Source organism: Onychomys torridus, chromosome 16 (genome assembly GCF_903995425.1).
Source record: "Onychomys torridus chromosome 16, mOncTor1.1, whole genome shotgun sequence".
In the NCBI taxonomy this organism is placed as follows: domain Eukaryota; kingdom Metazoa; phylum Chordata; class Mammalia; order Rodentia; family Cricetidae; genus Onychomys; species Onychomys torridus.
In genome coordinates, this window is record NC_050458.1 from 48,236,634 (window position 1) to 48,261,872 (window position 25,239).

Consider the following 25,239-nt stretch of genomic DNA (forward strand, 5'->3'; position numbering starts at 1 on the left):
CAAGATGTTGTTTCTTCTGGGTCTGCCTGACAAACCCTCTCAACAAAGCTCCTCACCAATCTACAGAATAAAGCTCCTAAAGTTCTCCAAGAGACTCATTACCCTGCTGTTTACAAGTCTCTACCCCATGGTGGCACACACTTCTATCCTCAGTTCTTAGGAGAAATGGGCAGGTGGATCTCTGTGAATTCAAGTCCAGCCTAGTCTATACATAAAGTTCCAGACCAGTCAGGGCTACAGAGTGAGATCCCATTCCCAAAGCAAACCAACAAACACACACACACCCTCGGTCTCCAATACCTATGGATGCCATGGGTCTAGCTCAGTACCTGCGGAGGGTTACCACAAGCACAAATGGAGAAATGAAATGAATAAAAATGCAAATGTACGAATAACAAACAGATACCGGCATCCCATATCCAGGTGAACTGTCCTTACCTCCAGGTAATGAACTGTTAGATGGCTGGAAATGAGCACAGGACAGCAGAAACACTGGGGAGTGGGACAATTAGAGCTGACAAAGCTCGATGTCCCGGCTTCTCATCCCGTCATCTTCAATCTCCCTCAAATGCAAACTGCAGTCCTCGCAGTTCACTGGATGTGCTCAGGAGTTCACTGTGAAAACATCACTTTCTCAACTGCTTACTCATCTCTCTAGCCTCTCAGTCTGTTTAAGAGACAGGGTCTCACTTCAAGCTGTGGCTGACCTGGAACTTAGGATCTCGACCAGGCTGGCCTTGAAGTCACAGAGATCCATCTGCCTCTGCTTCCTAAGTGCTTAAAGGCATGGGACACCACATCCAGCAAGCCCCTAGGTCTGCAGTTACTCAATGGTAGAGCATTTGATTAAAATGCCTGAGTTTATTCCCCAATACACACGCATGTACATGCATGTATGTGCACACACACACACACACACACACACACACACACACACACACACTTAAATCTCTACAGAAAGAGGAATACTGGAATCCATTAGCTCACTCATTCCTTCCTCCACACCACTGACTTTGTTTTTCCTGTTACTATCTGACATGCAAGCATATTTGTCTTTACCTAGCAATGAAGCCCGAGGTAACTAGCAAAAGTCTCTTCAAAGTCTGAAAGGGCATTCTGAGGCTATCACTGGCACAGTGTGAAGAAAGGCCCCATACAAGCATAGAAGTGGAGAAGGCCCAAATGTTAGGAGCACAAATTTCAGCAGAACCAGCACTGCAGGAGCCTCCTATCCCTTCCTGTCTCTGACTTTCCTGGGACAAAGTGGGCAGAAGCTAGGAACAGGAAGAATGTGTGTCGGGCAGTACGGCTGACTCCAACAAGAAATGAATCAAATATATTATCAGGAAAAGGAAGCCAGGTAAAATAGTCTGTACAATACACACTGAAACTACAAGAGGAGCTAGTTCAAACGTAAGGGTGCTGGCTGCTCTTGCAGAGGACCCAGGTTCAATTCTTAGCACTCACCTGGCAGCTCACTCACAATTATCTCTAATACCAGGGAATCCCAAGCCTCCTTCTGGCTTCTGAGAACACCAGGCATACATGTGGTACACAGATACACATGCAGGCAAAACACTGATACACGTAAGTAAACTGAAAAACCTTAGTGAAAATACAAAAGTCTAAACTACCAAGAAACAGAAGTCACTAAGGTGCGGGCAGAGGATGCACTGAGAAGCAGCAGCCTGTTCCTGGCCTCAGCCAAGCTCTTTCCACCCAGGCCTTACCATCAGGCTTCCCGGCTGGAAGGGCTGGAAGGGCTGGAAGGGCTGGAGGGGCTGGAAGCAACAGCCTTCTCAGGGATACAAAAGATGCCTGTTTCAATGGCAGGGGGAGTCATAGTTCTTCCCTACACCATGAAAATAAACTCACTCCATTCTTGGCTTTTATAGATTACAGTAGGTATAGTAGGTATACATTAATTAAATTAAATTTTAAGCACAAATAAGATATCTATTAAAGACATTCATTTTCTTGTGTATATATTTCAGTATTTTTTGTTTGTTTGTTTGCGAATGGTCTTGCCAGGTCCAAAGGAAACTCCAACTCCCCAAACTCCAAAGACAGTCTAACTATCCAAAAATAAACTCAACCTGGACTATAGGAGGATTTCTGGAGGTTAGATAAAGAAAGGCCAGCATTCCTCAGGAACTTGTGAAGCCGGTTCCCCTCCACCAAAAGGAGTCATTTCTTTACCCCTGGCAGAAGGGACACATGGCTACCTGTGGCACTGACCAGCATATCAAAGTGCATGCTGGTATCATAAGTACCTGTCACATATTTCAAAGTCCATACTGGCATCCCAGCCCTTCTCACCTCCTGGACCCTAAACTCCCTCCAGCTCACAGGCTCCCCCCCCCACTCAACCTCCTTATAATCCTGCTGTTCTCACTGTTTTCTCTCTGCTCTGCTCCTGCTTCTCTGGCTGTGTTTTCTACCTTCTCCATCCCCTGCTATTCTCCCGTGGTGATATATTGTGTACCCTAATAAACTTGCTGAGAATCAAATGTCAGAGCCAGCCACTAGATTAGACACAGAGGGCAACCACTATAGCACACACCTTTAATCCTATCACTTGGGAGGCAGGGATCCTCCGGATCTCTATGAATTCAAAGCCAAACCCGGCCACATGGGATTGATCCCATATAGGACAAAAAACAGAGCCAGGTGGTGGTGGCCCACACCTTTAATCCCAGCACTTGAGATCTCATGCCTTTGCTTGGGAAGCACACATGCCTTTAATCCCAGGAAGTAATATGGCAGAGCAGAAAGTGTGAGGAAACAGGAACTCACTCTCTTTAGGCTGATTTCATAGAGGTAAGAGCTAGTGGCTGGCTGTTTTGCTTCTTTGATCTTTTAGCTTTCACCCTGATAACTGGCTCTGGAATTTTTATTATAAGACTATTTAAGATTTGAACAATACTCCCCTCTCTCACAGACAGCCCTGGCCACGTCCAGTCTGCTGGCTATGTTCAATTTACTTCTGTCTCTCTGCTCTGAACTCTTCCAGATCCTCTGGCTGTTCTCTCCCTCATATCTACAGTAAAAACCTTCCCCTTAACCATCATGTTTATACAGACCTCACTGTGTAGCCCTGGCTGTTCTGGAACTCATTATGTGGACCAGGCTGGTCTGGAACTCACAGAGATCCACCTGCCTCTCCAGTGCTGGGATTAAAGGCATGTGCCAGCCTATTTCAGAAACTTTTTAAGGATTATACTCTTAATTATTTTAGAAAATAAAAACACATGCTGTCTATAAAGCTCCCCCAGAGTACTAGAAGTAGGCTTTGGACAGCAGCACAGAACCATACCCAGGTAGGTGGAGTCATTCACTGTTCTAGCCAATCTGTGATTATATCTGAATTTCAAAAAGACTTGAATTCAGTTTTTATAGAGAATTTTGTGAAGGCCGGGTGCTAGAGATTGGACCCAGGGCCTGACACACTCCCAAGTACTGGTCTACCCCAAGAAACTATGTTTAAAGAGTCTGAAAAGCAGTGAATAAATTCCATTTTATTAACTAAATCATTTCTATATTTACATTATAATTTTTTAAGTCTCTCATGTTGCAAAACCTGTCTTAAAATTTAAAAGCTGTTAGTATTCCCATACAGGAACTGAAACACACAAATACTAAGAAACAGAAGTTTGTGTTCAGGGTTTTCCTGTCATGTTTCCTCTTTGAAAGAAGAATGAAGTACTTGTCCATCTCTTTTAGTAGATGTGATCTTAATAGGTTTGGCTGTCTCATCTACAGATAACGCATAATGGGGCTCACTTGGCTGGGACTTAACTTAGGAGAGAGGCAGGAAAACTATGAGACAGAGAACGCTTTATTTTTAAGAAAAAGTATCTCTCAGAGCCAGAACTGTCAGTGCCCTTTGTACTGATAATGACCTCGTTATACATTATATTCTATATTAATCTATTTGATTCATTACACATCTAAGCCAAATAGTACTCATTAAAATGGTTATTTAAAGCCAGGTGGTGGTGATGGCGGCGGCGGCAGCGGCACACACCTGTAATCCCAGCACTCGGGAGGCAGAGCCAGGCGGATCTCTGTGAGTTCGAGGCCAGCCTGGTCTACCAAGCGAGTTCCAGGAAAGGTGCAAAGCTACACGTAGAGAAATGCTGTCTCGAAAAACCAAAAAAGAAAAAAAAAAAAAAAGGTTATTTAATAAAAGCTGAGTGTTTGGACATGAAAAGAAGAAAATAAACTTGAGGCCAGGGCTAAGGCTCAGTGAAAGAGCACACTCCTGCCTTGCACGGATCTGAAAGAAGAGGGGGCCATCCAAGGTATAATATTGAGAAAGTAGATACCTATCATACAAAAAAGAAATAACCTAGAAAGCAGGAATCTTAGCTTCCAGCCTTAGCTAAAAAGTTGTGTGACCTTGAATGAGTCACTACCTTCTTAGTCTCAACTCCTTTGTCAAGTGAGACCTGGCCACAGCCCTCCAACTCTAAGTACCAAGCCCTACCTTTGAAACTAAGCCGCCAAACAACTTTGCACTTAGGGGAGCAAGAGCCAAATAAAAAGAAGGAACAACAAAGGCAGCATGTTCTCACTCACTGGTGGAGCTCTCATACCTGCAAGGCATGCTTGGCTTGAAGTCATGAAACCGCTGTTATTTTCACAATTGCAGAATATTCAGCAGAACAGTCTACAACCCAGAAGGTTTGGGGGGGGGGGCAGCTGTTCAAAGCTACAAGAGCAAAACTAAAGCCGGCAGGCCAGGCAAAGGTCTGAGAGACATGCGCCATCTACTGTGGGAGAGCTCCTTGTGCCCAAACAGTGCTAGACATAGGCACAAACCACAGCAGCGCATGCTCTACCCAGGAAGCAGCTGTGGCGGCACCGCCTGCACCAGCAGAGTGCTTACAACAGAACCAGGCCACTGCCGGGTCCACTGTCCACGGCACTAGGTAAGCCAGTAAGAGTAAGTGATGTAGGGAGGGTCATGTAAGCAGCAGGGGTTGGGGGGTTGTTTTAGCTTTTAATTACAATTACAGTACTACAAAAAATAAAGGGAGGAGGGAGTCATAATTTCTCAGTTTCTCAATATGACTTTTGAGATAAGAAATAATTTTAAATGTGTATGAGGCTGCTGAGTTTTTAAACTAGAACATCTGCTATCTGATAAGAACATCAAGTTTCTAGCACTGGAGACAGGACATGGGGTCTGAAAACTGAGGAAAGAGCTGACTCAGGCCAGAGCAGCGGAATGCTAATTCCCGAGCCCTCCCAGCAATTACAGTCAACTGGAAAAGCTCATTTGCTGGCTTTTCTCTCTGGGCCTATAGATTAGCTCTGATTTTAAGAACGAAAGCAGCATACATAATAAACATGGAAGTCAGGAAAGAAGAGCCCTCCAGTAACAGTTAACTCAGGGAACTCATTTAGGTAGGCAGTTAGAAAAAACTCCACTAGAGGTATGCAAGCTGGAGGAAAGCACGCTGAACAGTTCAAAGGGACTGGGAAAGGAGCCACGCGTACATGTTCCAAGCCAGAGTCAAAGAGGATAAAGCATAAAGTAGTATTCATTTTTTGTTCCGGTCAAAATCTAGCACAGGAGAATCAAGCACTCGCTGTCATTTTCTCAGGGCATGCAGGAGAAAACATTCCATGCTGGTTAATGTGGAACTGGCTGAACACTTCCGTCAAGAACCTCTCAAACTAGGCAGGCTTACTTACAAGGTGAGACTGCTGTTAATCACATAGACACACACACACAAAAGTATAGCAATTCTATTTCAGACAGGCCTACCGTAAAGAGCACGCACGTTTCTGTCAGACGCCAGCTTGCAGCCGCCCAACTTTGCAGATCTGCTCAGTACCTGCCTCCTTCCGCCCCCGCTGGTAGGTCTGACCTCCGTCTCCCAGCCCAATTCTCCCAGCACATTTCATCATTTCCTGTTGGCTGCTGAGATAAGGTCATTCCTCACACTGCTGCATTCACAGCCCAGGCACCAGGGTCTGACTGCGGCTGGCTCCTGCCTCCCTGGGCCATCCCACAACAGTTCTCTTTTCAGAAAGTGACCCCAGGAATCTCAGCATTCCCTGAAAACCAGAGGAAGGAGGTCTGCCAACAAATTCATGCTGCTCCTCCAAACCAAAGTGTGTGCTCCTCAACCTACATGACAGACTCGCCCTGTCTTTAGGGTCCTCCTACTTAGGACAGAAAAAAGGCGTGCTCTCCCTATCTCAGGGGCAGGTACAAAGTGCCCTGTGTCCCCCGTGGCTTGTTTCCATGGGTGGGCTAACCTCAGTGTCCCCACATTGGCACTCTACTCCTATGCAGCACTCTCCAATGCAAAGTAGCTTGCTAGTGGAAGACCGGATGCGGAAGACGGGAGGGGGGGGGGCAGGAATGAGGTAACTGTCTCCTAAGAAAGAGGGTACACAAATATGCAAGGTGAACAGAGTAAAAAGCAAAAGCCACACTCCATTCCTTCTACTCTGACAAACAACTGAAAGGAAAAAGAAAAAAGAATGCTAAAATTTTGGGTACAGTGTGTCCGCAAGACTGCACAGCCATGAGCCCCGGAACAAAGCGGGGACCCCACCAAGCTGGGAAGTCAGGTCCAGGAAGTGGAAAGGAACAGAAGCTACAGAGGACTTCTGAGTTTCTAGTTCTTTTTTTTTTTTTTTTTTTCTTTCAGTAATTGAGAGAGAACCAGGGCCTCACAACAGACACAGACCCAGGCCTGTTTTCTGGTTCTTGAACTAATTATATACATACTCTGCATATGAAAATCCATGCACACTTATGTCTGGACACTTTTATAAACACATATTATTTGCCAATAAAGATTTTTTAAATTATAGGCAAGATGGTTCAGCAGGCGGGTATTAATATTCTGATCCCGCCCTTTGGTGCCACCCTATGCCCTGACATAAAAGCTTATTCTTAAGGGGTAACTCCGCCAGCCCATTTCCCTTTCTTCTCTCTCCGTTTTCTTCCCATGAAGTGCGCACCTCTTGAACCCTCGCCCCGCCCTCTCTAGCTCTCTCTTCCCCAACCAAATGATTCACTGAGCGCTCTCTGCATGGCATCTCTGTCTGTCACCTGCCAGCATGTATATCATAACAGCGGGGAAACTCCCCATGCTTCCTTCCCAGGTAAGTTCTACCCCTTTCATACAGCCAGCTAGGACACGATGTTTAAGTGGCAGTGGCTGGAAAGGGTCACTTTAGGACAGTTTCTACCTTAAAATATGAGCCAAGAGGAAGAATATGACGAAATGATAGAGTGTAAGGGAAAATGATACATGTGAACATTCAGTTATTTGTCAGCGTCCTGATGTCACTGTTCACTTGAGCATGTCATTCAAAAGTCACCTAGTCTCACCGTGCACAAATCAGTTAGAGATCTCTTGCTGAAATCTTGGACTGGAAACCTCTTGACCGAAAACATCAGAAAAGACCACACCAACGGAAGGAGGAGGGACGCAAGGATACCTGGCAGCCCCGCCTTCACAGGCTTGACACCTCCCATATACCTGGGTCCCTGCATTCAGCAAGCCCAACACACAAAGCCAGGTAGCTCAGCTGGTGGTGGGAGTGCCTTAAGAGCCCTCTTGACTACAGGGCCTTAGTTAGCAGCATTCCAATTGCCACACCTGCAGAAAGGAGACTAACTAGATCAAGCCAGCTGCCCCAGCAGAGGCCACCAAGATAAGCTGTTCTAGAACAGTAGTTTTTAACCTGTGAGTTGTAACCCCTTTGGCAAACCTCTATCTCCAAAAGTATTTACATTACGATTTATAACAGTAGCAGAATTACTGTTATGAGGTAGCAATGGAATAATTTTATGGCTGGGGTCAGCACAACATGAGGACCTGTATTAAATAAAGGGTCGCAGCATAAGGCAGGTTGAGAACCACTGCTCTAGAGACATGGACTTTCCTTTCTTTTCCTCCCCTTGCTGCTTTTCCCTTCACTGACATCAATTTGCACAGAGGCGAGTGCATCACTCAGGGCCATTGACAGAACCCTCTCCAGCCCTCAAGTTCCCTGCGCCCTTTGCAGAACTCCCTGGCTTGGCAAACACTGATCTTCGGGTTTTAAAGAGTAGTTTCTGTCGTTGAAACATAATCTAGCCACACAGCCCAAACTGGACTCCAACTTGGGATCCCTCCTGCCTCAACACTGGTATCCGCCTTCCAACAGATTCAGAGAACAGAATCCTAAAAGCATAAGACTGTGAAAGCAGGAGGCTCTTTGTGGCTCCTGCATGGCTTCTGCCCATCTTGGGGGGCGGGGGGCCAACTGCAGTAACAGAACTTCCCACCCAGTGCCCCTCTGGGACAACACTGACCAGGAACTGCAATGCAAGATGCTGCAGTCAGGAAGAAACATCTTAGCCGAAGTGTATTTTATTGAGACTCAAACCTTAAAGTGACTGACTATCATAGGCCAAAGATTCTGATTTGTGGTTAGTGTCACTCAGCTGCTCGACATTGTCACAAGAGTGCCTTTTGTGGTAGAATTCAGCAACAGGTTCAATGGCTACTAGGCAAGCAATGAAGCGATTCGTTCCTGTCTTCAAATACCACATAGATATTCAATTTCAGAAACTTACTATATTACTAAGTAAAGTCATGTGGTGTTAGATCATTTGGAGAGAGGAAGGTAGTGGCAAATTTCAAATCTTAATGCTAGTCTTTCTTATTTTTCAGGAACCAAGATATAAATGAGTCATCTGGCTTTATTCCTCCTACATCTATGCCAAATTTCTAACAGCCTCTATTAGAAAATGCACCAGAACAAAGCTGAACTATCTTTGGCAAAGTTTTTAAAAAGGTAAAAATCTCTTACATAAGCTTCTTTGCTTTTCTGGCAATTGTCCAAACACGGGGAGAAAAAGGAAGCAGCAACAGCAAACTATTAAAGCTGGGAACTCAACTAAGGAGAGCTTCAAAGTACCAATGTGATAGAACGTGCTGCCCCCACCCCATACATAGCTTACAAAACCCCCAGTGCCATCAAGAGAAGCAATACTTAAGTTTTATGGGTGGTGTGTGTGCATACATGCACATATGTTCAAATGTCTGCAAATATGTGTATGTATGCATGCATCAGGCCATCAGGCATCGTCTATTTTTTGAGACAAGGTCTTTCACTTTGTCACTTTGGGTGGCCTGGATCTCTCTACACAGATCAGGCTGGCCTTGAACTCAGAGAGATCTGCTTGCTTATGCCTCCTGAGTGCTGAGATTAAAGGTGTGTACCACCATATCTGATGGTTAGTTTTTTTGTTTTGGGGGGTTTTTTGTTTGTTTGTTTGTTTGTTTGTTTTGGTTTTTCAAGACAAGGTTTCTCTATATAACTGTTCTGGGGGAACTTGCTTCGTAAACCAGGCTGGCCTCAAACTCTGATCCGCCTGCCTCTGTCTCCCTAGTGCTGGGATTAAAGGCGTGCCCTACCACGGACCAACAATGCTTACTTTTTTTTTTTTAAAGACACCATCTCTTGTTTGCCTAATAGGCTAGGTTAAGTGGTCAGTGAACCCCAGAGATCTGCCTGTCTCCACCTCACCAGCAATGAGAAACAAGCACATGCCACCACATCCAGCTTTTTCACATGGGTTCTGGGATGAAATTCAGGCTCTCAGCTTGCCAAGCAAGGACTTGCAAATGAGCTATCATCTTAGCCCAACATCTGCATTTCTAAACTAATGTTTTGCATACAAAAATGTCTTTTGGGAGAATTAAGATGTCACACTGACTCTAACGCTGGGAACAGTGCATGCATTCTTCAGGCACTATACAGAAAATGGAACACAATCCCAGAATGAAGAGCTTAAGTTAAAGACAAACAAATGCTGAGTGAGCTACAGTGAGTTTGGGGACATCTGCAGGACTAAAGGTAGGCCGTGCTGCCTGAATGCTTTACTGGTGTGACTTCACCCATGTACTCATATTTAATTCCACCAACTGCTATAGTGTGGCTGTTAAGGTCCCTAAAGACCATGGGTTAAGACAGTCCTCACTGTCACTACTGAGGGCTTGTAAAAACTTAGGGGGAGGGGCACATGTCCTCAAAGGGAACTGTGGGACCCACCCAGGTCTCTTTCTCTCTTTTGAATCCCAGCCATCAGGTATCTATTATGCTCCACTATACTCCCACCATGAGGTACCGCCTCAACACAAGCCCAAAAGCAAGAGGCAGTCAGCTGTGCACTGAAATCTCCAAACTTATAAGCCAAAAGCACCCTTTCTTCTTTACAGTAGGTAGTTGTTATAGTGATTATATAAGTTAAAGGCAATTTAAGGAAGGAATCTGGTACAGTCCATCATGGCCGGAAGGCATGAGACAGCTAGTTACATTGCACACCCAGTCAGGAAGCAGAGAGCTGATCACTAGCTAGTGCTCAGCTCATGTTCTCTTTTATTCAGTCTAGAACTCCAGCCCATGCTATGGTGCCACCCACACTTAAAAGTGGGTCTCCCCACCTCAATAACAAAATCTAGAAAGGCCCTCTAATACATGCCCTGAGGTTTGTCTTTCAGGTGATTCTAGAGCCTATCAAACTGGCAATTTATACTAAAAGTCACAGTGAGGAAGAGCTAACACTCCACCTGACTCTGTTCGGAGAGTTACAGGCTAAGTAGTTCACTATTCCTGTTCTTAAGCAGCTTCAAGTCTGGTAGGGTAGATGGACAAATACCAAGAGGGCCACACAGAGTGACAAGCACTGTATCTAAGGACCTAACAGGCCAAGCTAGGTCAGGGAGAAAGGAAGAAAGGTGGACAACTCCCCAGAAAAAGTGACTCTGAGCTGAGGAGGTCACCTTCAGCAGCCACCTCCAAGGGAGAGCTGGGCATCAGCAGAGCTCCCAAATGTATTGGCTAGTGCCTTTTAGCCAAGGCAGGGAAACAGCCGACTTTAATTTACCCACTAAGGACACAGCAGAGGGGACCTGGTGCCTTCCAATACTATCTTTCAAGAGCTCTTACAAATAAAGACATTTTGAATTCAGAGAGTAGGTTCAACAGGTAAAGAACAACTGCCACCAAGCCTGCTGCCCTGAGTTCAACTCCCAGGACCCACATGATGGAATGTGAGGACTGGTTCCTGCAAGTTGTTCTCTGACCTCCATGTGCACACATACAAAATAACAACATGAAATAACGTTTTAAACCGTGTCGACATGTGTGACTATAAAGACATGGGAAATGTAAGTTGAGGTGCTAAGGTGATTTTCTTCTGAACACCTGCACTTGTATTTTTCAACATGCATTTACTGGCTTTAGAAAAGAAGAGTAGGTAGAGTTCCTTTCTGAGTCCTTCAACTGAACAGACATCATTGAGGCCAAGTCAAAGGCCAACCTTATTGCTGGGCAGAGGAGCTAGGACCACTACACTTCAAAGCCTGCAAGCCAGCCCCTACCCACAGGGTTTTATAACATCCACCACTCCAGGCGACAAGTTGCCACCAACTGAAACCTGCCATCCTGAAACCCCTGCTCCAGAGGGAGGCTTGTCACCACAGCTGGCTTTCCTGATTGTGTTACACTTCACAGGGAAAAGAACAAGGTCATCCCACACCATTTACTCCAAAAAGCCAACTGTGAAATTTTATGACCCCTTCTGGAAAAGCATAAAACTAGGTAAGGTAAGACCCTTAGCTGTACCCAAAAGCAGAGGCACCACAGACCAGCATGCAACTTCACATGTGGCACACAAGCAGACATGGGGTCATATTGCTGAAAGGTTCCCTAATCTCAACAGCATAAAGGAATTCCATGCAGGGGTGGATGTGAGAAGATTTTCATGAATAAATAAGATGAACAGTATGACAGCAGGCTGGCAGACTCAGGTGGTTAGTGATGACCACCAACTGGCCACAGTGTCTCTAGCCTCAAAAGAAAACAACCTATTAAAATCTCAAAGTGAGGACCTTGAAATGAAGGAGGTCCCTTGGTAAGCTCATAATCATACAAAGTGATCAACAACTCCGTGGGACCAGTACTTAATGAGAAGGACAGCAAGTGGCTTCCAAAGCATGAGGTCCATTCTTCAGGGTCTGAGGCACTGGTCAAGCAGCACCCCAGGTGGCTCCTGGCATCTCCCCTATCCCCCCCTGCAGCCCTCCTCGCCAGCCTGTCCCTACAGCAGTGCTCTGCATTCCCACCACAGTTTCAGAGGGCTGTCTAGCTAACACTGAGCAGAAAACAGAAAGGGAGCCGCTACCTCAAACTACCACATACCATCTAGTCTATAAAAAGCTTGTTTTTAGAACTAGGTGGTGGTGATGCACACCTTTAATCCCAGCAGAGGAGGCAGGGACAGGTGGTTCTGTGAGTTCCAGGCCAGCCTAGTCTACAGAGTGACACAGAGAATCCCTGTCTTTAAAACAAAACAAAACAAAAAACAAACAAACAAAAAAAAAAACAACAAAAAAAAAACCCAAAGGCTTGTTTTTAGGGGTTTTGTTTTTTAGTAGTAGTAGTAGTAGTAGTAGTTTGTTCTTGTTTTTTGTTTGTTTTTAGCTTTTTGGTTTTTGTTTCTTTCCTCAGACAGGGTCCCAGTATGTAGCTCTGCCTTTCCTAGAACTCTCTATGTTCAATTTATAGACAATCCTCCTTCCTGCCTCTGGAGAGCTGGGATGACAGGAGTGTGCCTCCACACCTAGCTTTTAACTAGGGGAAGATGCACTATGACCATAACAAGGCACCGGGAACCCTGCCCCACAGCTCCATGTGGGAGAGACAGAAGCAACCAAGCTTTCTGACCTAGAGACCATGTTCAGAACCACTAAGCCTACTAGCTGCTTCAAGCTGGTTAGGAATTCAGTCATGCTTTGAATTAAGTAGCCTTGGATGGTTTCTCACAAAGCACCTTCCTACATGTGAAATAGGATAGCTTCTAGAAACAGAAGCATGCCCCTGGACTCTGAAGTGGTCAACAGCATGTGAGGACTGAATTCATTCTAACTTAGATTTAAGGTGACTCTGTGGCCAAGGTCAGCACAGCCACCTTTAACAGAACTGCTGACCACTGCCCTGGAACTAAAGCAAACACATTACTAGTGTGGACTCCCAAGCAGATTCACAAAGACCAGCCTCTCCGACTTCCCAGGTTCCAAGAAGATGAAATGGACTATTATGCATTACTCAGCTTCTCATCACAGACACTACATTTCTCTTAAGAGATGTCAAGGAGAAAAGATTTTCAGATCATAATTCCAAAAATTCAGCTTTGGGGCTCTGTTTCTGGGTCTATGGAAAGACAGGGCATCCTAATTTGAGGGGCAGGGGGCAGAGCAAAGCTGTTCACCTCATGGTAGCTTGGAAGCAAAGAAACAAGAAAGGAACAGGGCAAGATAAAGCCCCCAAGGACATGTTTGTGACATAATTCCTCCCACCAGGCTTGTGTCCTAAAGTTTCTAGAGTCTCCCCGAACAGCACCACTAGCAGAGGACCAAACCTTAATCACTCCAAATTGCGTACCTACCTCTATTTCTGGCTGTCCTCCATCTTGCCCACTGTAGTAGTCTGAATGAGACATGTCCCCACAGGCACTGGCGTTTGAACATTTGGTCTCAGGTTAGTGGTGATATGTGGGGAGGTCTAGAAGATTCAGCTTTGAAGGAAGTATGTCACTTACAAGAGTTTAAAGACTCATGCTGTTTCAAATTTACTCTTTCTGCTTTGTGCATATAGCTCAAGATATGAACTCTCAACATCCATGCCTACCTGCTGCTCCCTCTGCCCTGCCACTATGGACTCTAACCCTCTGGAGCAGTAGGCCACACAAACTGTTCTGTATGTTGCCTTGGTCATGGTGTTTGATCACAGCAACAAAAATGCCACTCCTACCCACTAATGGCTCTACCCAATGGCTGACATTAGCCAATTCCACCAAGGACCCAATTCCTTTGTCCTCTACCTACAGCACGTCTGTTTCCGTTTCCAAGGTTGGCTCTGAACTTGAAGCAATCTTCTTGCCTCAGCATCCCAAGTGCTAGGACTACAGATGTAAGCCACCACACTCAACTCACACACAGCACTTTCCTGTGAACGCCAGATGGCAGGCATCATAACTGACAAACGTTGTGGAATATTAATATAAGATATGTTGCATTCCTTTATGTTGCATTTGTTTAACTCCGTGAAGCTTGTGTTACTTTGCCTGTCTAAAACACCTGATGGTCTAATTAAGAGCAAAGCTGGAGAAAGGATAGGCGGGGCTGGCAGGCAGAGAGAATAAAAGAGTAAGAAAAATCGGGGGGGGGGGGGGAGGTTTCTAGGAGCAAGAGACGGAGGAAGACATTAGGAGCCAGCCACCAGCTACACAGCCAGCCATGGAGTAAGAGTGAAAGTAAAATATACAGAAGTAAGAAAAGGAAAAGCCCAAAGGCAAAAGTTAGACGGGATAAGTTAAGAAAAGCTGGCTAGAAACAAGCTAAGCTAAGGCTGGGCATTTATAACTAATAATAAGCCTTCTTTTGTGATTTATTTGGGAGCTGGGTGGTGGGCTCCCAAAAGAGGAAAAAAAAAAAAAAAACCCAACTACAGACAAACTCTTCTATTAATTGGATATGATTTGTATTTGTATTCCACCTATTTATTTCCAAATGACAGAGAAGGTCGCCTGCTCCTGTCACCATTCCAATAAGGAGGCTTTTTCCTGAATGCTGTCTGACATTTCAACACAAAGTAGTAGAGAGTTCTTCCGGGTGAAGGCAGGGAGCAGCTCAGATCATCCAACTGAGAGGTCATTAAGTAGCCAGATGTGGTGGCACACACCTCTGATCCCAGCACTTGGGAGGCAGAGGCAGGCAGATCTCTGTGAGTTCAAGGCCAGCCTGGTCTACAGAGTGAGTTCCAGGACAGCTAGGGCTGCTATACAGAGAAACCCTGTCTCAAAAAACAAAACAAGGACCAGGCAGGCGGTGGTGGCGCACTTGGAGGCAGAGGCAGGAGAATCTCTGTGAGTTCAAGGCCAGCCTGGTTTACAGAGTGAGTTCCAGGACAGGCACCAAAGCTACACAGAGAAACCCTGTCTCGAAAAACAAACAAAACAAAACAAAACAAAAAACAGAGAGAAAGAGGGGTAGGGGTGTCATTAAGCAATGAGAGTACCGCTTCTTTTCCTTCCTTCAATGCAAGGCAGCCATGTGGAACAAGCTATCTGCTTTGCAGACCAGCTGACTTTTGAGAGAACTAAGCCTGGGCCTAGGCTGTGGATACCAAAATGAGCAACCCCACTTACAAGTACTGCAGATAAACTATATTCTACACATCCTTTATATGCTGAGCACACACCACAAGCAACTGAGTAAAATCTAAGAAAAACACATGTATCTATACACCAATAGATATGCATAAAGAAGGCTCACAGCCACAGTATGTCACCATCGCCCGGCATTATGATAGTTTTTTTTAAATGTGCATTTTTTAATTGGTGTTTTGTTTGCATGTTTGTCTATGTGAGGGTGGTGGATCCCCTAGAATTAGAGTTGTGAGCTGTAATGTGGGTGCTGGGAATTGAACCTGGGTCCTCTGGAAGAGTAGCCAGTGCTCTTCACCTCTGAGCCAACTCTCCAAAGCCCCTAAGATCAACATTTTAACCAGCTGATTTCAAATTGTCCTCCCCAGAAAAACAGTAAGGAGATCACAGCCTGCCCACTTTCAGGCTGGAGCTGCTTTACCGGCTCTCCTGAGCCACAGTGCACTTGGGAACTTGCCTCCATAAATGCATGGGCACATTCTTTATAAATTCCCATAAAGACACATGTGCTCATGCGCACATGCGCACGCACACAGTTCTGTTGCTACATAGAACATTAATACAAATGAATGCAAAAGACAATTATTCAGCAAATAAAAATGAAATAATTTGCAGATCATTTGAGTCCTGCTTTATAAAGCATGTAAGAACATTAAATATAGTAATCACAGAAATACACTTAAATATATAGTATTCTTTGAAGAGGAAAAAAGAAAATCAAGAGAATGATGAAGGAACTAGACCAAATTTATCTCTAGCAGGATACACAATGGTTTCCTTTTCAAGCTCACCAATAGGCTTCAAAATCTAGCTACCCAGAACTACAGAAACAGCTCGGTAGTAAGCATGCTTGTCTAGCTCACATAGGCCTCCGAGTCTATCCCAGTGCCACATATACCTGAAAGATAAAATAAATACATTTTGCATATACAACTCTATTCTTTCAGATGAGTTTGAAGTTGTATTAAATAAGATATTTTCAAGTAGGGGGTGGTGCCACACACCTTTAATCCCAGCACTCAGGAAGCAGAGGAAGGCGGAGCTCTCTGAGTTCAAGGCCAACTTGAGAGTTCCAAGACACAGCCAAACCAGAGAAACACAGAGAAACCAGGTCTAAAAAAACAAAAAAACCCACACATTTCTAAGCTAGAAGTAGATGACAGAAATGTCACAAGACAGACACAAGAAGAAAATCCTGTTTAGCAAAGGCAGAACCCAAAGCAAGGCAGTGTTGAGGCACCCCTAACCCCCAACACCCACCCCCACGGTTTTCAGGCCAATCTGACAACCCACTCTGTCTGCAACTCTCTAATTCTTAGGCCTTCCTTCCCTCTTTCTTTTTAAGAATATTCACTTCCTTGTGTGGCGGTCAGAAGACAACCTACTTTCAGCTCTCTCTCATTCACTTATTCATTTATTTATTGTGAGTCACTGAATCTAATTAGGGTTGTTTGCATGAGCACAAGTGATCTATCTTTGTTGCTGAGATCTTAAACTGAGACAGTCATGTAAACTCAAGGGAAGTGGAACCATCAAGTTTCAGAGTGATGCCCACTGAAGCTTTTAAGGCGAGTACAATATGAGAACCTGCAGAAAGACACCCATGGATCTGCTACAGTCAGCTTGGCTTGACCTTAAGCTGAGTCGGAAGGCTTATTACCATTACCACCTCCACCTCCATCTTTTATTTTATTTGGCATGAGCATAATTAATAAGTGTAGTAACTTGTAACTAAGAAACCCAATGAAAAACACTGCAAACAGCCTTTGTTTACGTGCAACATAAAAAGGACACAGGGACCACATGTTGGTGGCTAAGAGTCTCCTTTGTCTTGCTGACAGCAAAGCAGGGCTCCTGGCTCCCAGGTGATGACATTCCTGTGCCCTGAATTCACCCCCCACCCCCCCCCCCCCCCCCCACACACACAGGGCAGGACTCAGGGAGGTTTCTTTGTGTGCACTGACAGTAAGTTCAGGAATGCAGTCTGGCTACATCCGTGGCATTCCTAAGGATGAGGTGCTGTTTCCTGCCTGAAGACATAGTACAAAGGCGGTTAGCATCCTGGACACCATCTGGCCTAGTCTGTTACATCTCCCATCTGCACGGGCTCTATGACGTTCCCAAATGCAGCTCCATGCCCAGCACAGCCCCTCTTCCTCCTAGCAACAGCATCTCAGTTGGGCTTTAGGGGATCCCCATCCCTTGGAAAACAACAGCCCCTCCCTGGCTCCTTTTCAGGTTTCCTGCATCTGCGAGGCCACCACACCCAATGTATTCCAAGGACTGTTTATGCTCCGATTCGATTAGATCACAAAACCCTTACCAGTTTTCTATATTCTGGCAGAGTAGAATTCTCAACCTTCTTGGCCAATCCCCCTGCATTAGAGCACAGACCACAGACCTATACAAAGAACTAAAATAAGAAAACTCCCAACCCACAGAGACAGCTGACCAGTGCTAGTTGGAGCTCACTGACTCTGGACTGACAGCTCGGGAACCTGCATGGGACAGAACTAGGCCCCCTGAATGTGGGTGACAGTTGTGTGGCTTGATCTGTCTGTGGACCAGGACTTACCCAGGTGCATGAACTGGCTTTTTGGAGCCCATTCCCTGTGGTGGGATACTTTGCTCGGCCTTGATACAATGGGGAGCGGCTAGGCTCTCCTTCAACTTGGTATGCCAGACTTTGTTGACTACCATGGGAGGCCTTACCCACACTGAGGAGTGGATGGGGGCAGAGTGGGAGGGAGGTGAGGAGTCGGGAGAAGGGGAGAGAGGGGGAACTGGGGTTGGTATGTAAAATGGAAAAAATTTAATAAATAAGTATATAGAGAGAAAAAAAAAAAGAAAACTCCCAAAGCATCTGAAATGCCCAAGGACAGCAAATGTGCTTACATCTCTACCCAGGAAATGATATTCAATTAAATATAAAGACAGTCAACTACATGTGGCTATCAATGGCCTTGGCCAAACGCCTCCTTCCTATGCTCTGTGACCCTTCCTGCTAGGAGTACATGCATTCACTTAAGGCAGTGGTCCCCAGCCTCCCTTTGCTGAGACCATTTAATACAGTTAGTTCCTCGTGTACTGCTGACCCCCAACCATAACGTTTATTTTATTTCATTGCTACTTCCTAACTGTGATTTTGCTACTGCTGTGAATTGTGATGTAAACATCTGTGTTTTCAGATGGTCTTAGACAACCTCTGTGAAAGGGGCCTTTGACATCACCCCAGGGGTAGCAACCCACAGGTTGAGAACCGTTGACTCAAGGCATCTGTTTAACACACTTGTGGTATAGGTATTTAACTCTAGGTACTGCCCATGAGGTATGGAACTTCCTGTGAGCAGATTCCCCTTAGCCTACGGACCACATGGAACAAAAAGATCTCCATGTTGTCCTTAAACCTCTGCTATGACAATTTTGTCAGTGTAAATTCCCACATATAAATATATACATAGATAATGCAGCTGGGAGTTGCCTAGGTATGTGAGCATGCTTGCTGTGTGAACACGAGGACTTGAGCTAGGTAAAAGCTAAGTGTACACGGAACACCAGCACTTAAGTGGGAGATGGGGAAGAGGGTGGCAACAGGAAGATGGCTGGATCTAGGTGACCAGGCAGTCTAGACGAAAACCAGTGAGCTCCCCCACCCACCCACCCCCTCCCCCCCCCCTCTCTCTCTCTCTCTCTCTCTCTCTCTCCTCACAGATTCCACACACTGACTGACCGACCTTAGGAGACCCACCCTACCACCCCGTCCCGTGCTGACTGCAAGAGTCTCCTCTAGAACCACTGGTTACCTGGTTTCACTCTCATACCACCAGTGCACAATGCAAAGAAAACATCAAGGGCACCTTGGTCCTGTGCCACCCTCTACCCAGCCCAATCACCTCCCTTTCCACCACCACCCACCTGCCACCTCCCCCTGCTCCCCCCCCACACACACACACAATCTGCCCTGACTCATCAGAGGCTTTCCTTTCAAGGTCAACCATCCCTTGCCCTGGAAGTCTCAGCCAAGCAACCTCTAGCCAGTTTCCCTTTTCTGTGAATTACTACGGAAAGAGTGAGCATTAGACAATGGATGACATGAAAATTGGAAGGCCAGAAGCTGCCCTAGAGATTAGGAAAAGAGGGACAGGATGGCTGCCAAAAAGAATCTGTCCAACCTAAGAGGAAAAGGACTCAGGCTCAGTAAAGCTGTGCTGCTGTAGAAAGTGGGCCCTCTGGCCCCCACCCCAGCCGGTTGGGAGAAAGAAGTGTTCACTTGACTAAAATAACACAGGTATGAGCCGAAGGCAATAGTAATCTGGTCAAATAGAATTAAACACACCAGATGACCCCTCATTCCAGCCCCTGGCTCCCACTCCTTGCAACCTATTGCTAGAACATGATCTCACCTCTCACACCTGGGCTGCCCATTCACACCATGTACTCACACTATCCAGAGAACAGAGGACACAGAGACAGACAGGCCCTGATTGCATGATGTGACCACCCCATGGTAGAATCAAGAAACACTACAACTCTGAGAACAGGAGGGCCACACAAGGCCTGAGGAAGGGCACACTGGCCTGAAGGATGAGAGGGACCAAACAAGTGAAGAACATTCCAGGGAGTGAGAAGCACATGTGCAAAAACCCCAGAAGAGTCAGAAGCCCCCTCCCAGGCATTCGCCTCTGAAGCCCATCTCTATTCTTGCCTGGACATCCTAGGAAGACCTTCCTGAGGCTCAGGTTTGATTTCACCCCACTCTTTGACTTAGAAGATTCCCACAGCCTGGACAACTAAGACACAGACTGCGTGTGTGAGTTTCGTAAATACGAATGCACAGCTATATACACCTCTAGATGCTAAATTTCCTCCACAACGACCCTGATTAACAAATCTCTTCCTTTCGGCCCACAAAGGCTACCACACCCAATACTTAATTCATAAGTACGGGGAGAGATGGAATCCTGAATCTGTACACAACACACTGAGAGTAACCCAAGTTCAAAGCTTGACTCTGTCACTTTAAATTAGACATGTAAATTGACAGACTTATTTTTATTCTTTGCCACACGTGTGTGGGTGCCCCTAGAGGCCAGAGGTGTTGGATCTTCTGGAGCTGAAGTTATAAGTAGTTATAAGCCACCCAACTGTGGGTGCTGGGAAGCAAGGTTGGGTCCTCTGGAAGAACAGTGAGGCTCTTACCTGCTGAGCTGTTTCTAGCTCCTGGCTGGCTGGGTGCATCCGACCTCTCTGAGGCTCCATTCTCTACGTACACTAACGACATGGATCATGTACAAGTGTAGTGAGAAAGAACCGGAGCCCCAACATTCATGGCTGCCTCAGACTGCTCACAGTCCCATAGGAAGAACCCCACCTCAAGCTGCTAGACAACCCCCTCCACACAGCCGCTTTCCCTCCAGGACTTCACTGGCTACTCCTTCACAAGTAACTCAAGACAGCCCACTTTTCATTCTGGAACAACCCCCCCCACACACCCGTGCCATTGTGTTCAGACAGTGGTAGTCGTCACACCTTAAGGCCTTTGTTTTAAATACCCACTGCCAGAGCACATGGGAGAGGGCAAGAAATCTGGGTATGCCAGGGAGAATAGAACGCCCTGGAGTATTTTTCCTTTCTTTTTTTACAATCTACTTATTTATTTATGGCTGGGAGCAGAATTGATAACGAAATAAACTTGAAGCCATGTACATACACCCCCAACCTTCTTCATCCCTCCACCCCTATGTTCCCCTTCCTCTTCTACATCCCTACACCCCTTAGCTTCCCTCAGATACCAGGCAGTCAAATGAGATTGCTCACTCCTGTCTCCTAGTAACTAAAAGAAGATACTGTACAGTGAACTGAAATAATCTGGTTCAAAGGTCAGAACCCCACGAGCCTGTAGGAGTGTGCCCCAAGTATGCAAGACAGCAGCCCCCCAGTCCTTGAACTAGAGCAGCACCAAAGCCAAGCCAAAGTACCAAAGCCCTGAGCTCCAGAGACACCGGTTTTGAGCCATGCTAATCAACTGTGGCCCAGCCCCTATGTTCCAAAGAAACACTGCAAAACTCAAATTAGTCCTTGAACTTACCATCAAAATTCCAATAGTAGACATATTTCAAAAGAGCTGTTGGGCCAGTAAGAGGGTTGACCAATGTACTGTTGGGAAGCTCTGACAACGTGAGTTCAATTCCCACATCCCACAAGGTGGCAGGAGAGAACCAACTCCCAAGACTTGTCCTTTGACCTCCACAGGCAAACTGTGGCACATGCATTCCTGTACTCATACACATACTACATACAAAATAAATAAACAAATGCACAAATAAATAAATAAGAAGTGTTAGAGGTACCAATTTTTTAATTGTTATGAGAGAAAAATATGTATAAACTTAAAAATCCATGATCAAAAAAAAAAAAAAAAAGACAGCCAAGGAGCTGGGTGCAGTGGCTCATGACTATAATGCCAGGGAACAGTGACAAGTGTGAAGCCAGCCTGGCACACACAGTGAGTTCCAGGAAAGTTGGACCTTATAATACAGTAAGACCCTGTCTCAATAACAGGAAAGAGAGAAGGGAGAGGCAGGTGGGAGGAAGACAGAGAGAAAGAAGAGAGTCAATATAATTCCCATCTAAAGAAAAAAGCAATAAAGCCAGCTCAATCTAGAGAACCACTTCTCACACAACAAGATGCCAAGCCAAGGGTCCTCCCGGTGCCCATACATGCATTTGTTGACTCCATAAACGTCTGCTTATGCCACTGCATAGCTAAAAACTGGATTCCATTTTAAAAAGCAGGCCCGCACCTTCCTCAGCAAATCCTCGGGAAGTGAGGAGCATTATACTGCAAGGCATCCTGGGCGGGGAGGTGAAGTGAGGGCAAGGGGTGGAAGGGTGGGTGAAGGAAGAGACAGAAGTTACCTCTTCCCTGGAGGGAGAAATGCAGGAATGTGGCAAGACATGAGGTAGACGGTGGCCATTCTACAAGTCTGGGCTTTCACTGTGAGGGCTACCAGGAGCCATGTAGAATCTGGACAGCCTGGCCCCTTCCTCCCACTGCAGACAAGGAAGACCAGGACGACCTTGAAACCACTTTTCTAAAGAGGAGTACAGAACAGCGAACCCATCGGTCCTTCCAACATTAATAGCCAACTACATGCTCCAGGGCTTCTGACGTGGGCTCCTCCAAGCCTCAGTTCCCTGACATCCGCTCAGAGGGCCATCTGAGGCTGGCAGAGTGCTCAGAGCAGAGGAGAGGCGCTACACGACAGGTGGTGACACCGTCAGGGACACAGCCACACCACACAGGTCCAGGGCAGACCTACTGCCAGGGAATGGCGAGCCTCTGTGACCAAGAACAAACACAAGAATTTACATAGTCATCTAACTGGCGGAGAATAGTCAGACCATGGAGAAGCCAGGTTCCCTCAGCCAACAGGCAGGTCACACCACTGTTGGGCCTCTCCCACCTAAGGGAGCCTCCAAACAGCCACATCCCCAGCTAGGTGCCACCCTACGTACCCAGGCACAGAAGGCTTATTGTACCCTCACTTCTCTGTCCTGGCAGGCCTCCACAGTCACCACTGGAAATGAGACACTGCCCAGAAGCCACCAACCGGGATGTCCATAAAGCTCCGGTGTCCAGAGCTCTGTGTAACCCTGAGCAGGGAGAGAGTCCACGTCCATCTGGCCAAGCAGCAACCTGCCCCTTTATAACTTGCTACACTATGACAGGGCTCCTGGCATCAGGGGCCAGACACTCATGAAAGAAAAACACCCAGACTACATGAAGCACAGAGAGTAAATAAGCAGCCAACAGGAAGAAACTCAAGTGCCCAGAACCACAAGTTCCAGACCAATTAGAAAATTCCCCCTTAAAATTTGGGGAACATTTTAGTAAATGGTGCTGAAAGACTGGGGGGAATACACAGGGGGCTTCTTTACATATCTCCCACTATATAAAAAGTGGCTCAAATGGATCACAGACCCAACTGTAAAACCCAGATCTGCAGCACTGGCAAGAGACGATCTTCGTGACCCTGAATGAAGCAAAAATTTTACATGAAACTTAGCCCAAAACACACAAACCTGCAAACACACACTTCTTCAAGTCCTAAGGCTTTTGCATTTTAAAGCAAGCAGACAGGGCAATGGCTTCCTACCTGGGGAAGAGGAGGAGAGGGATAAATGGAGGGGCTACAAAACAGCAGGAGGCAGCTGCTAGTTCGTGGGAATGGCAACAGTGCATGCCCATGTCAAACTGTATCCAACAGTAGGCTTTAAAAACAGGCAGCACAGTACTGGCCATTTCCAACTGGGTGTTGGAAATTTGGAGTGAGAACAATGTAAAGCACTAACCTTCTATACTGTCATATAACAACATTCTTCAAAAGCCAGCTCCTGAGCCAGGTGCCACACACCTATAATCCCAGCACTTGGGAGCTACGGGCAAGGGGATCAGGAGTTCAAGGTCCTCGTCAGCTACACGAGTTCCAGGCCAGCCTGAACTAAATGAGACCCAATCTCAACAAAACAAACAACAACAACAAAAAAAACACTACTTGCTCAATTATCAACGTTAAAAGGGCATTTTCAAATTAAAGGAATGTAAGCAATATTTTAGTCACTGTCCAGACCAATACTCCCTCCCTTTTTTGTATTGTACTCCAACTTGGCTTTTAAGAAAGAGAAGAGAAGGGGAAGGAAGGGGAAAAGAAAGAAAAAAAAAAAATCAAAAACTCAAACAGAACCCTTCTAAGACGCACTGAAGATTGTACTGTCGTGTTCTCGTACTGGGGAAAGCTCAGCCTCTGACCACTTTCCAGGACCTCTGGGCAGAAACACACAGCTCAGACCTTTCAAGGCCCAGAGCAAAGCTCACCTGGGTAACTGCTTAATCTTTAACCCACAGTTCCTCCTGTAAGGTAAGCATCAGAGATGACCACGTGGACTGTAGGACAGAGACACTGCTGCCCTCTCCTATAGAAGACAAGAGCTGAGCAGTGGTAAAATATAAATATTTAAAGAGCTCACAGCTGCTGATGCCAGCAGGCTAACAGCTTGCAAACTTCCAGTCAGAATGACTGTTAGATTAAGGGCTGAGTCATGATTGCAGATGCTGTTTCCTTCCATCCTTCACAGAGGAGAGATTTTTTAAAACCGCTTTCAGAAAGTTACTATGCCCAGTCACAACAAGAAAACACTGGAGAAAAGCCAGTGTGTACCCAAAGCTCAGGTATATCTGTACCAGCAAGTGCTGAGGTCCACCACACACAGGACTGAAGCATGCCTCCCACGGTCCCTCTCTTTGATATGACAATTCCTGCTTACAAAGAACAGAGCTGGTCCAGGACAAAATGGACACAGTGTATACTTGCTGCCATTTATTTCTGGCTCGTCCTCGGGTCTGGCTTCCAAGTTCCACCACAATACTCCAATCTCAAGTATGTACCACACTTCCAGATGAGGCTTGGCACTTTGCCTAAGTCAGCGTCCTCACCTGTCCTGAGGAGGAGCAGAACTGGGTGAGGAGGATCAGGGTGGAGGAGCAGGGGCTCTGGCGCACCAGCCCAGCAAACAATCAACTGAAAATGACTGTGGCAAGCATAGTGAAATGAAAACCAGGTCAGGAGCCTGTGTGATGGATGGTACACCCTACGATCCCAACACTCAGGAGACTGAAACATGCGGACCACTCAAGTCCAAGGTGATCGTAGGGAAAACAGAGGGGGAAAAAACCTTTCAGGGTCCAACCTCTCCTAAAACTTACCTGTTTCAGAAGAGGTTGAGTACCTCCCCAGGTCGGCAGAAGCCCTGTCTGATCTTAGCTTGCAGGTAGACAGATTTCTCCAGTCTGCAACTTCAAGGACTGGGAGAGTGCATGATCAGTGGGGGATGGGATCTCAAGGCAGCCAGCTCTGGGCACGGTGCCACCCTCCACAACAGTGAGGTAGGGACCCACAGACCCATGTCACTGGACAGTGCTGTGGTAT

At 46.2% G+C, this 25,239-nt stretch overlaps 1 protein-coding gene across 8 annotated transcripts in view; it reads right to left on the reverse strand.

Moving 5' to 3' along the window:
• Pacsin2 (protein kinase C and casein kinase substrate in neurons 2) overlaps window positions 1-25,239 on the reverse strand; it is a 101,819-nt gene that overhangs the window by 61,101 nt on the left and 15,479 nt on the right. The window contains exon 1 of one of the 8 annotated variants that reach the window (XM_036208067.1): window positions 5,793-5,885. The exons of 5 other annotated variants lie outside the window; for them this stretch is intronic. The gene's annotated coding sequence lies outside the window, so the exon portion shown is untranslated. Of the gene's footprint in view, window positions 1-5,776; window positions 5,886-25,239 lie in introns of those variants that run through there. 2 more of the 8 variants (XM_036208064.1, XM_036208061.1) reach the window with 2 other exon arrangements.